The 12,077-nt window shown below is 45.9% G+C and overlaps 9 non-coding genes and 1 pseudogene across 9 annotated transcripts; all 10 read right to left on the reverse strand.

Moving 5' to 3' along the window:
• Window positions 1-29: 29 nt before the first annotated feature.
• LOC141195398 (U2 spliceosomal RNA) lies at window positions 30-220 on the reverse strand. Its single transcript, XR_012267990.1, has one exon. It is a non-coding gene; the product is annotated as a U2 spliceosomal RNA (small nuclear RNA).
• Window positions 221-1,349: 1,129 nt separating this feature from the next.
• Window positions 1,350-1,540, reverse strand: LOC141195399 (U2 spliceosomal RNA). The gene has a single exon (XR_012267991.1). It is a non-coding gene; the product is annotated as a U2 spliceosomal RNA (small nuclear RNA).
• A 1,121-nt stretch (window positions 1,541-2,661) lies between these two features.
• LOC141195400 (U2 spliceosomal RNA) lies at window positions 2,662-2,852 on the reverse strand. Its single transcript, XR_012267992.1, has one exon. It is a non-coding gene; the product is annotated as a U2 spliceosomal RNA (small nuclear RNA).
• Window positions 2,853-3,975: 1,123 nt separating this feature from the next.
• On the reverse strand, window positions 3,976-4,166 carry LOC141196091 (U2 spliceosomal RNA). The gene has a single exon (XR_012268657.1). It is a non-coding gene; the product is annotated as a U2 spliceosomal RNA (small nuclear RNA).
• Window positions 4,167-5,287: 1,121 nt separating this feature from the next.
• Window positions 5,288-5,478, reverse strand: LOC141196165 (U2 spliceosomal RNA). The gene has a single exon (XR_012268730.1). It is a non-coding gene; the product is annotated as a U2 spliceosomal RNA (small nuclear RNA).
• A 1,121-nt stretch (window positions 5,479-6,599) lies between these two features.
• On the reverse strand, window positions 6,600-6,790 carry LOC141196052 (U2 spliceosomal RNA). The gene has a single exon (XR_012268619.1). It is a non-coding gene; the product is annotated as a U2 spliceosomal RNA (small nuclear RNA).
• A 1,125-nt stretch (window positions 6,791-7,915) lies between these two features.
• LOC141195761 (U2 spliceosomal RNA) lies at window positions 7,916-8,106 on the reverse strand. The gene has a single exon (XR_012268339.1). It is a non-coding gene; the product is annotated as a U2 spliceosomal RNA (small nuclear RNA).
• A 1,123-nt stretch (window positions 8,107-9,229) lies between these two features.
• On the reverse strand, window positions 9,230-9,420 carry LOC141196166 (U2 spliceosomal RNA). Its single transcript, XR_012268731.1, has one exon. It is a non-coding gene; the product is annotated as a U2 spliceosomal RNA (small nuclear RNA).
• A 1,121-nt stretch (window positions 9,421-10,541) lies between these two features.
• LOC141196272 (U2 spliceosomal RNA) lies at window positions 10,542-10,723 on the reverse strand. Its single transcript, XR_012268833.1, has one exon. It is a non-coding gene; the product is annotated as a U2 spliceosomal RNA (small nuclear RNA).
• Window positions 10,724-11,247: 524 nt separating this feature from the next.
• LOC141196472 (U2 spliceosomal RNA) lies at window positions 11,248-11,363 on the reverse strand (annotated as a pseudogene).
• Window positions 11,364-12,077: the final 714 nt, after the last annotated feature.

Here is a 12,077-nt window from a genome sequence, read left to right on the forward strand (position 1 = left end):
TCTTTCTGATTTTAGAAACTGCATTAAAGAAGGGGTGCACCGGTCCTGGAGATACTGCAATACCAGGTCAATGCGTGGAGTGGACAGAGCAAGCTCTTTTTCCATCTCCCTGTTCTAAAAATCCATTTAATATATGGTCCCCAGATAGGGGACGTATCAGATATTAAACTGATAAGAACAGATACTACACTTGATCTTAGCCAAAAGGCCGAGAAGCGATAACCAGAATTGGTTTCCGACTACGGTGCCACCCAAGGATTCTGAAAAGTCCATTTGTGGAGATGGCCACCTGGACTCCCGTTAAGAAGACATGCTGTCAACCTCTAGATCCCTCACATGCCTGCACTTTTCGGCTTGCTGCTGCTGCAATCCACGCATTTTAGATCTGCATAACTCCACCTCTTTTAGCACAGTACCCTCAACCCCCGGCTGTTCCCACCCGCCTCAACACCGTTGGAAGGGAGGAGAACCAATTAAGGCGGGGGGGGGGGGGGGGTGGTGGAACGAGCAGCTGTCTACCCTTAGCAGGAGGGTTGCTGATTAATTACCTCTCCTGCTGCTGCTGCTGCTGGCTGTCCAGCAGCAGACTGAAGGTTGCTGCTGCTGTGCGCAGGTATATAAAGGCTCAGAGCCTATTATGACACGCGCAGCCAGCGTTCCATTGCCACATTCCGTCTACTGCAGGCGGGATACCTGGATGGCTGAATGTCACTGAGAAGCTCACAGAGACCGCCATAAGCAACAGTTTAAAAGAATGCCACAGACTAATCAACCAAACTTTTTGGGTTGGTTTCTCTTTTATAGTCTGCAGGCATTAAATGAAAGAAGTCAGTGTTCCAGCAGAGGGAGACAACGTTTCAGAAAAGGCATTGTAGCAAACCAAAAAAGAAATTTTAAGCGCAGCAGAGTAACCAGCTCACATACCTGTTAGCTCAGGTGAGTTTAAAAGGCTGCTGTTGATAACAAGGGCATTTGCTAAATAGATGGTGTGTGTGCAACAATATACTGAAAGGTCAATTATATTGTGCAGCTTATCTCACCACCTGTAGTTATTTAGGTGAAAGCTCCAAAATGCTTGCCTAATATGTCTGTTTATCCAAAAGGAAGTATAGAGGGAGAGCTAGATAGATAGCATTGCATTACATTACATTACATGGCAATGCAATGCACAGTTGCTGAAGTTGAACCAAAATGAGCTTGTCATCTGGCTTCTGCAACTTTTAACATGAAAAATCCAATGAGGAGAAGAAAAGCAAAGCCAAAGAGTCCATCCCAAAATCCGACAAACAAGCAAAATGAACAAAAAGCATTGAATTCAATTCTTTCTGATTTTAGAAACTGCATTAAAGAAGGGGTGCACCGGTCCTGGAGATACTGCAATACCAGGTCAATGCGTGGAGTGGACAGAGCAAGCTCTTTTTCCATCTCCCTGTTCTAAAAATCCATTTAATATATGGTCCCCAGATAGGGGACGTATCAGATATTAAACTGATAAGAACAGATACTACACTTGATCTTAGCCAAAAGGCCGAGAAGCGATAACCAGAATTGGTTTCCGACTATGGTGCCACCCAAGGATTCTGAAAAGTCCATTTGTGGAGATGGCCACCTGGACTCCCGTTAAGAAGACATGCTGTCAACCTCTAGATCCCTCACATGCCTGCACTTTTCGGCTTGCTGCTGCTGCAATCCACGCGTTTTAGATCTGCATAACTCCACCTCTTTTAGCACAGTACCCTCAACCCCCGGCTGTTCCCACCCGCCTCAACACCGTTGGAAGGGAGGAGAACCAATTAAGGCGGGGGGGGGGGTGGAACGAGCAGCTGTCTACCCTTAGCAGGAGGGTTGCTGATTAATTACCTCTCCTGCTGCTGCTGCTGCTGGCTGTCCAGCAGCAGACTGAAGGTGGCTGCTGCTGTGCGCAGGTATATAAAGGCTCAGAGCCTATTATGACACGCGCAGCCAGCGTTCCATTGCCACATTCCGTCTACTGCAGGCGGGATACCTGGATGGCTGAATGTCACTGAGAAGCTCACAGAGACCGCCATAAGCAACAGTTTAAAAGAATGCCACAGACTAATCAACCAAACTTTTTGGGTTGGTTTCTCTTTTATAGTCTGCAGGCATTAAATGAAAGAAGTCAGTGTTCCAGCAGAGGGAGACAACGTTTCAGAAAAGGCATTGTAGCAAACCAAAAAAGAAATTTTAAGCGCAGCAGAGTAACCAGCTCACATACCTGTTAGCTCAGGTGAGTTTAAAAGGCTGCTGTTGATAACAAGGGCATTTGCTAAATAGATGGTGTGTGTGCAACAATATACTGAAAGGTCAATTATATTGTGCAGCTTATCTCACCACCTGTAGTTATTTAGGTGAAAGCTCCAAAATGCTTGCCTAATATGTCTGTTTATCCAAAAGGAAGTATAGAGGGAGAGCTAGATAGATAGCATTGCATTACATTACATTACATGGCAATGCAATGCACAGTTGCTGAAGTTGAACCAAAATGAGCTTGTCATCTGGCTTCTGCAACTTTTAACATGAAAAATCCAATGAGGAGAAGAAAAGCAAAGCCAAAGAGTCCATCCCAAAATCCGACAAACAAGCAAAATGAACAAAAAGCATTGAATTCAATTCTTTCTGATTTTAGAAACTGCATTAAAGAAGGGGTGCACCGGTCCTGGAGATACTGCAATACCAGGTCAATGCGTGGAGTGGACAGAGCAAGCTCTTTTTCCATCTCCCTGTTCTAAAAATCCATTTAATATATGGTCCCCAGATAGGGGACGTATCAGATATTAAACTGATAAGAACAGATACTACACTTGATCTTAGCCAAAAGGCCGAGAAGCGATAACCAGAATTGGTTTCCGACTACGGTGCCACCCAAGGATTCTGAAAAGTCCATTTGTGGAGATGGCCACCTGGACTCCCGTTAAGAAGACATGCTGTCAACCTCTAGATCCCTCACATGCCTGCACTTTTCGGCTTGCTGCTGCTGCAATCCACGCGTTTTAGATCTGCATAACTCCACCTCTTTTAGCACAGTACCCTCAACCCCCGGCTGTTCCCACCCGCCTCAACACCGTTGGAAGGGAGGAGAACCAATTAAGGCGGGGGGGGGGGGGTGGAACGAGCAGCTGTCTACCCTTAGCAGGAGGGTTGCTGATTAATTACCTCTCCTGCTGCTGCTGCTGCTGGCTGTCCAGCAGCAGACTGAAGGTGGCTGCTGCTGTGCGCAGGTATATAAAGGCTCAGAGCCTATTATGACACGCGCAGCCAGCGTTCCATTGCCACATTCCGTCTACTGCAGGCGGGATACCTGGATGGCTGAATGTCACTGAGAAGCTCACAGAGACCGCCATAAGCAACAGTTTAAAAGAATGCCACAGACTAATCAACCAAACTTTTTGGGTTGGTTTCTCTTTTATAGTCTGCAGGCATTAAATGAAAGAAGTCAGTGTTCCAGCAGAGGGAGACAACGTTTCAGAACAGGCATTGTAGCAAACCAAAAAAGAAATTTTAAGCGCAGCAGAGTAACCAGCTCACATACCTGTTAGCTCAGGTGAGTTTAAAAGGCTGCTGTTGATAACAAGGGCATTTGCTAAATAGATGGTGTGTGTGCAACAATATACTGAAAGGTCAATTATATTGTGCAGCTTATCTCACCACCTGTAGTTATTTAGGTGAAAGCTCCAAAATGCTTGCCTAATATGTCTGTTTATCCAAAAGGAAGTATAGAGGGAGAGCTAGATAGATAGCATTGCATTACATTACATTACATGGCAATGCAATGCACAGTTGCTGAAGTTGAACCAAAATGAGCTTGTCATCTGGCTTCTGCAACTTTTAACATGAAAAATCCAATGAGGAGAAGAAAAGCAAAGCCAAAGAGTCCATCCCAAAATCCGACAAACAAGCAAAATGAACAAAAAGCATTGAATTCAATTCTTTCTGATTTTAGAAACTGCATTAAAGAAGGGGTGCACCGGTCCTGGAGATACTGCAATACCAGGTCAATGCGTGGAGTGGACAGAGCAAGCTCTTTTTCCATCTCCCTGTTCTAAAAATCCATTTAATATATGGTCCCCAGATAGGGGACGTGTCAGATATTAAACTGATAAGAACAGATACTACACTTGATCTTAGCCAAAAGGCCGAGAAGCGATAACCAGAATTGGTTTCCGACTACGGTGCCACCCAAGGATTCTGAAAAGTCCATTTGTGGAGATGGCCACCTGGACTCCCGTTAAGAAGACATGCTGTCAACCTCTAGATCCCTCACATGCCTGCACTTTTCGGCTTGCTGCTGCTGCAATCCACGCGTTCTAGATCTGCATAACTCCACCTCTTTTAGCACAGTACCCTCAACCCCCGGCTGTTCCCACCCGTCTCAACACCGTTGGAAGGGAGGAGAACCAATTAAGGCGGGGGGGGGGGTGGAACGAGCAGCTGTCTACCCTTAGCAGGAGGGTTGCTGATTAATTACCTCTCCTGCTGCTGCTGCTGCTGGCTGTCCAGCAGCAGACTGAAGGTGGCTGCTGCTGTGCGCAGGTATATAAAGGCTCAGAGCCTATTATGACACGCGCAGCCAGCGTTCCATTGCCACATTCCGTCTACTGCAGGCGGGATACCTGGATGGCTGAATGTCACTGAGAAGCTCACAGAGACCGCCATAAGCAACAGTTTAAAAGAATGCCACAGACTAATCAACCAAACTTTTTGGGTTGGTTTCTCTTTTATAGTCTGCAGGCATTAAATGAAAGAAGTCAGTGTTCCAGCAGAGGGAGACAACGTTTCAGAAAAGGCATTGTAGCAAACCAAAAAAGAAATTTTAAGCGCAGCAGAGTAACCAGCTCACATACCTGTTAGCTCAGGTGAGTTTAAAAGGCTGCTGTTGATAACAAGGGCATTTGCTAAATAGATGGTGTGTGTGCAACAATATACTGAAAGGTCAATTATATTGTGCAGCTTATCTCACCACCTGTAGTTATTTAGGTGAAAGCTCCAAAATGCTTGCCTAATATGTCTGTTTATCCAAAAGGAAGTATAGAGGGAGAGCTAGATAGATAGCATTGCATTACATTACATTACATGGCAATGCAATGCACAGTTGCTGAAGTTGAACCAAAATGAGCTTGTCATCTGGCTTCTGCAACTTTTAACATGAAAAATCCAATGAGGAGAAGAAAAGCAAAGCCAAAGAGTCCATCCCAAAATCCGACAAACAAGCAAAATGAACAAAAAGCATTGAATTCAATTCTTTCTGATTTTAGAAACTGCATTAAAGAAGGGGTGCACCGGTCCTGGAGATACTGCAATACCAGGTCAATGCGTGGAGTGGACAGAGCAAGCTCTTTTTCCATCTCCCTGTTCTAAAAATCCATTTAATATATGGTCCCCAGATAGGGGACGTATCAGATATTAAACTGATAAGAACAGATACTACACTTGATCTTAGCCAAAAGGACGAGAAGCGATAACCAGAATTGGTTTCCGACTACGGTGCCACCCAAGGATTCTGAAAAGTCCATTTGTGGAGATGGCCACCTGGACTCCCGTTAAGAAGACATGCTGTCAACCTCTAGATCCCTCACATGCCTGCACTTTTCGGCTTGCTGCTGCTGCAATCCACGCGTTTTAGATCTGCATAACTCCACCTCTTTTAGCACAGTACCCTCAACCCCCGGCTGTTCCCACCCGCCTCAACACCGTTGGAAGGGAGGAGAACCAATTAAGGCGGGGGGGGGGGTGGAACGAGCAGCTGTCTACCCTTAGCAGGAGGGTTGCTGATTAATTACCTCTCCTGCTGCTGCTGCTGCTGGCTGTCCAGCAGCAGACTGAAGGTGGCTGCTGCTGTGCGCAGGTATATAAAGGCTCAGAGCCTATTATGACACGCGCAGCCAGCGTTCCATTGCCACATTCCGTCTACTGCAGGTGGGATACCTGGATGGCTGAATGTCACTGAGAAGCTCACAGAGACCGCCATAAGCAACAGTTTAAAAGAATGCCACAGACTAATCAACCAAACTTTTTGGGTTGGTTTCTCTTTTATAGTCTGCAGGCATTAAATGAAAGAAGTCAGTGTTCCAGCAGAGGGAGACAACGTTTCAGAAAAGGCATTGTAGCAAACCAAAAAAGAAATTTTAAGCGCAGCAGAGTAACCAGCTCACATACCTGTTAGCTCAGGTGAGTTTAAAAGGCTGCTGTTGATAACAAGGGCATTTGCTAAATAGATGGTGTGTGTGCAACAATATACTGAAAGGTCAATTATATTGTGCAGCTTATCTCACCACCTGTAGTTATTTAGGTGAAAGCTCCAAAATGCTTGCCTAATATGTCTGTTTATCCAAAAGGAAGTATAGAGGGAGAGCTAGATAGATAGCATTGCATTACATTACATTACATGGCAATGCAATGCACAGTTGCTGAAGTTGAACCAAAATGAGCTTGTCATCTGGCTTCTGCAACTTTTAACATGAAAAATCCAATGAGGAGAAGAAAAGCAAAGCCAAAGAGTCCATCCCAAAATCCGACAAACAAGCAAAATGAACAAAAAGCATTGAATTCAATTCTTTCTGATTTTAGAAACTGCATTAAAGAAGGGGTGCACCGGTCCTGTAGATACTGCAATACCAGGTCAATGCGTGGAGTGGACAGAGCAAGCTCTTTTTCCATCTCCCTGTTCTAAAAATCCATTTAATATATGGTCCCCAGATAGGGGACGTATCAGATATTAAACTGATAAGAACAGATACTACACTTGATCTTAGCCAAAAGGCCGAGAAGCGATAACCAGAATTGGTTTCCGACTACGGTGCCACCCAAGGATTCTGAAAAGTCCATTTGTGGAGATGGCCACCTGGACTCCCGTTAAGAAGACATGCTGTCAACCTCTAGATCCCTCACATGCCTGCACTTTTCGGCTTGCTGCTGCTGCAATCCACGCGTTTTAGATCTGCATAACTCCACCTCTTTTAGCACAGTACCCTCAACCCCCGGCTGTTCCCACCCGCCTCAACACCGTTGGAAGGGAGGAGAACCAATTAAGGCGGTGGGGGGGGGGGGTGGAACGAGCAGCTGTCTACCCTTAGCAGGAGGGTTGCTGATTAATTACCTCTCCTGCTGCTGCTGCTGCTGGCTGTCCAGCAGCAGACTGAAGGTGGCTGCTGCTGTGCGCAGGTATATAAAGGCTCAGAGCCTATCATGACACGCGCAGCCAGCGTTCCATTGCCACATTCCGTCTACTGCAGGCGGGATACCTGGATGGCTGAATGTCACTGAGAAGCTCACAGAGACCGCCATAAGCAACAGTTTAAAAGAATGCCACAGACTAATCAACCAAACTTTTTGGGTTGGTTTCTCTTTTATAGTCTGCAGGCATTAAATGAAAGAAGTCAGTGTTCCAGCAGAGGGAGACAACGTTTCAGAAAAGGCATTGTAGCAAACCAAAAAAGAAATTTTAAGCGCAGCAGAGTAACCAGCTCACATACCTGTTAGCTCAGGTGAGTTTAAAAGGCTGCTGTTGATAACAAGGGCATTTGCTAAATAGATGGTGTGTGTGCAACAATATACTGAAAGGTCAATTATATTGTGCAGCTTATCTCACCACCTGTAGTTATTTAGGTGAAAGCTCCAAAATGCTTGCCTAATATGTCTGTTTATCCAAAAGGAAGTATAGAGGGAGAGCTAGATAGATAGCATTGCATTACATTACATTACATGGCAATGCAATGCACAGTTGCTGAAGTTGAACCAAAATGAGCTTGTCATCTGGCTTCTGCAACTTTTAACATGAAAAATCCAATGAGGAGAAGAAAAGCAAAGCCAAAGAGTCCATCCCAAAATCCGACAAACAAGCAAAATGAACAAAAAGCATTGAATTCAATTCTTTCTGATTTTAGAAACTGCATTAAAGAAGGGGTGCACCGGTCCTGGAGAAACTGCAATACCAGGTCAATGCGTGGAGTGGACAGAGCAAGCTCTTTTTCCATCTCCCTGTTCTAAAAATCCATTTAATATATGGTCCCCAGATAGGGGACGTATCAGATATTAAACTGATAAGAACAGATACTACACTTGATCTTAGCCAAAAGGCCGAGAAGCGATAACCAGAATTGGTTTCCGACTACGGTGCCACCCAAGGATTCTGAAAAGTCCATTTGTGGAGATGGCCACCTGGACTCCCGTTAAGAAGACATGCTGTCAACCTCTAGATCCCTCACATGCCTGCACTTTTCGGCTTGCTGCTGCTGCAATTCACGCGTTTTAGATCTGCATAACTCCACCTCTTTTAGCACAGTACCCTCAACCCCCGGCTGTTCCCACCCGCCTCAACACCGTTGGAAGGGAGGAGAACCAATTAAGGCGGGGGGGGGGGGGTGGAACGAGCAGCTGTCTACCCTTAGCAGGAGGGTTGCTGATTAATTACCTCTCCTGCTGCTGCTGCTGCTGGCTGTCCAGCAGCAGACTGAAGGTGGCTGCTGCTGTGCGCAGGTATATAAAGGCTCAGAGCCTATTATGACACGCGCAGCCAGCGTTCCATTGCCACATTCCGTCTACTGCAGGCGGGATACCTGGATGGCTGAATGTCACTGAGAAGCTCACAGAGACCGCCATAAGCAACAGTTTAAAAGAATGCCACAGACTAATCAACCAAACTTTTTGGGTTGGTTTCTCTTTTATAGTCTGCAGGCATTAAATGAAAGAAGTCAGTGTTCCAGCAGAGGGAGACAACGTTTCAGAAAAGGCATTGTAGCAAACCAAAAAAGAAATTTTAAGCGCAGCAGAGTAACCAGCTCACATACCTGTTAGCTCAGGTGAGTTTAAAAGGCTGCTGTTGATAACAAGGGCATTTGCTAAATAGATGGTGTGTGTGCAACAATATACTGAAAGGTCAATTATATTGTGCAGCTTATCTCACCACCTGTAGTTATTTAGGTGAAAGCTCCAAAATGCTTGCCTAATATGTCTGTTTATCCAAAAGGAAGTATAGAGGGAGAGCTAGATAGATAGCATTGCATTACATTACATTACATGGCAATGCAATGCACAGTTGCTGAAGTTGAACCAAAATGAGCTTGTCATCTGGCTTCTGCAACTTTTAACATGAAAAATCCAATGAGGAGAAGAAAAGCAAAGCCAAAGAGTCCATCCCAAAATCCGACAAACAAGCAAAATGAACAAAAAGCATTGAATTCAATTCTTTCTGATTTTAGAAACTGCATTAAAGAAGGGGTGCACCGGTCCTGGAGATACTGCAATACCAGGTCAATGCGTGGAGTGGACAGAGCAAGCTCTTTTTCCATCTCCCTGTTCTAAAAATCCATTTAATATATGGTCCCCAGATAGGGGACGTATCAGATATTAAACTGATAAGAACAGATACTACACTTGATCTTAGCCAAAAGGACGAGAAGCGATAACCAGAATTGGTTTCCGACTACGGTGCCACCCAAGGATTCTGAAAAGTCCATTTGTGGAGATGGCCACCTGGACTCCCGTTAAGAAGACATGCTGTCAACCTCTAGATCCCTCACATGCCTGCACTTTTCGGCTTGCTGCTGCTGCAATCCACGCGTTTTAGATCTGCATAACTCCACCTCTTTTAGCACAGTACCCTCAACCCCCGGCTGTTCCCACCCGCCTCAACACCGTTGGAAGGGAGGAGAACCAATTAAGGCGGGGGGGGGGGTGGAACGAGCAGCTGTCTACCCTTAGCAGGAGGGTTGCTGATTAATTACCTCTCCTGCTGCTGCTGCTGCTGGCTGTCCAGCAGCAGACTGAAGGTGGCTGCTGCTGTGCGCAGGTATATAAAGGCTCAGAGCCTATTATGACACGCGCAGCCAGCGTTCCATTGCCACATTCCGTCTACTGCAGGCGGGATACCTGGATGGCTGAATGTCACTGAGAAGCTCACAGAGACCGCCATAAGCAACAGTTTAAAAGAATGCCACAGACTAATCAACCAAACTTTTTGGGTTGGTTTCTCTTTTATAGTCTGCAGGCATTAAATGAAAGAAGTCAGTGTTCCAGCAGAGGGAGACAACGTTTCAGAAAAGGCATTGTAGCAAACCAAAAAAGAAATTTTAAGCGCAGCAGAGTAACCAGCTCACATACCTGTTAGCTCAGGTGAGTTTAAAAGGCTGCTGTTGATAACAAGGGCATTTGCTAAATAGATGGTGTGTGTGCAACAATATACTGAAAGGTCAATTATATTGTGCAGCTTATCTCACCACCTGTAGTTATTTAGGTGAAAGCTCCAAAATGCTTGCCTAATATGTCTGTTTATCCAAAAGGAAGTATAGAGGGAGAGCTAGATAGATAGCATTGCATTACATTACATTACATGGCAATGCAATGCACAGTTGCTGAAGTTGAACCAAAATGAGCTTGTCATCTGGCTTCTGCAACTTTTAACATGAAAAATCCAATGAGGAGAAGAAAAGCAAAGCCAAAGAGTCCATCCCAAAATCCGACAAACAAGCAAAATGAACAAAAAGCATTGAATTCAATTCTTTCTGATTTTAGAAACTGCATTAAAGAAGGGGTGCACCGGTCCTGTAGATACTGCAATACCAGGTCAATGCGTGGAGTGGACAGAGCAAGCTCTTTTTCCATCTCCCTGTTCTAAAAATCCATTTAATATATGGTCCCCAGATAGGGGACGTATCAGATATTAAACTGATAAGAACAGATTTTTTGATTGAAGCTGCATCCAAGGCACTGAAAAATGTGACCGAAGTCACACCAAAACAGCGCACGAGGCGAGGATTCATGTGGACCCTTCTCGGAAGAGAGGGTCCCCAATAAACCATCCCCATCCCTCCGAGCCAGAAGGCCACAGCGAGGGTCAGGGATCTCCGATGCTCTCCCTAGCCGAAGCCGGAGAAGAGCCGTTTTCGTGCTCCCAGCTTCCATCTAGGCTGCCACCCTAGTGGAGCTGGAGCCTGTGTTGGTTTCTCAGCCCAAAGCTGACCGGACCTCCGACCGGGTTTATAAAAATTCCCCTTCCTAGCCCGGAGGCCAGGAATAGGGGGGGTTGCTCAGAAAGTATGATTGGCAATGGTGCGGCGTGCTACGAAGCCAAGTCTTTCTGGGGTTCCCAGTCCCAGTAAGCTTGGACTCCCACCAGGGCGCCTACTCCTGGGGCACATTGCTCCAAAGCCCTCACACTTACCCAGCCTAGTGACTTCGATCCTGGAGGGCCATGTTTTCCATCAGATAACTCTATGAGCCACCTGGCGTACTAACAAGTGCACCAAACCAGTGTGTAATATGCATCAATTTACTAGGGCAGCCCAAGGACAAAACTGCCTTTTCAAAAGATACTACACTTGATCTTAGCCAAAAGGCCGAGAAGCGATAACCAGAATTGGTTTCCGACTACGGTGCCACCGAAGTATTCTGAAAAGTCCATTTGTGGAGATGGCCACCTGGACTCCCGTTAAGAAGACATGCTGTCAACCTCTAGATCCCTCACATGCCTGCACTTTTCGGCTTGCTGCTGCTGCAATCCACGCGTTTTAGATCTGCATAACTCCACCTCTTTTAGCACAGTACCCTCAACCCCCGGCTGTTCCCACCCGCCTCAACACCGTTGGAAGGGAGGAGAACCAATTAAGGCGGGGGGGGTGGAACGAGCAGCTGTCTACCCTTAGCAGGAGGGTTGCTGATTAATTACCTCTCCTGCTGCTGCTGCTGGCTGTCCAGCAGCAGACTGAAGGTGGCTGCTGCTGTGCGCAGGTATATAAAGGCTCAGAGCCTATTATGACACGCGCAGCCAGCGTTCCATTGCCACATTCCGTCTACTGCAGGCGGGATACCTGGATGGCTGAATGTCACTGAGAAGCTCACAGAGACCGCCATAAGCAACAGTTTAAAAGAATGCCACAGACTAATCAACCAAACTTTTTGGGTTGGTTTCTCTTTTATAGTCTGCAGGCATTAAATGAAAGAAGTTAGTGTTCCAGCAGAGGGAGACAACGTTTCAGAAAAGGCATTGTAGCAAACCAAAAAAGAAATTTTAAGCGCAGCAGAGTAACCAGCTCACATACCTGTTAGCTCAGGTGAGATTAAAA

This window comes from Phyllobates terribilis, unplaced genomic scaffold (genome assembly GCF_046119375.1).
Source record: "Phyllobates terribilis strain yellow unplaced genomic scaffold, ASM4611937v1 Scaffold_74__1_contigs__length_7073193, whole genome shotgun sequence".
NCBI lineage: Eukaryota > Metazoa > Chordata > Amphibia > Anura > Dendrobatidae > Phyllobates > Phyllobates terribilis.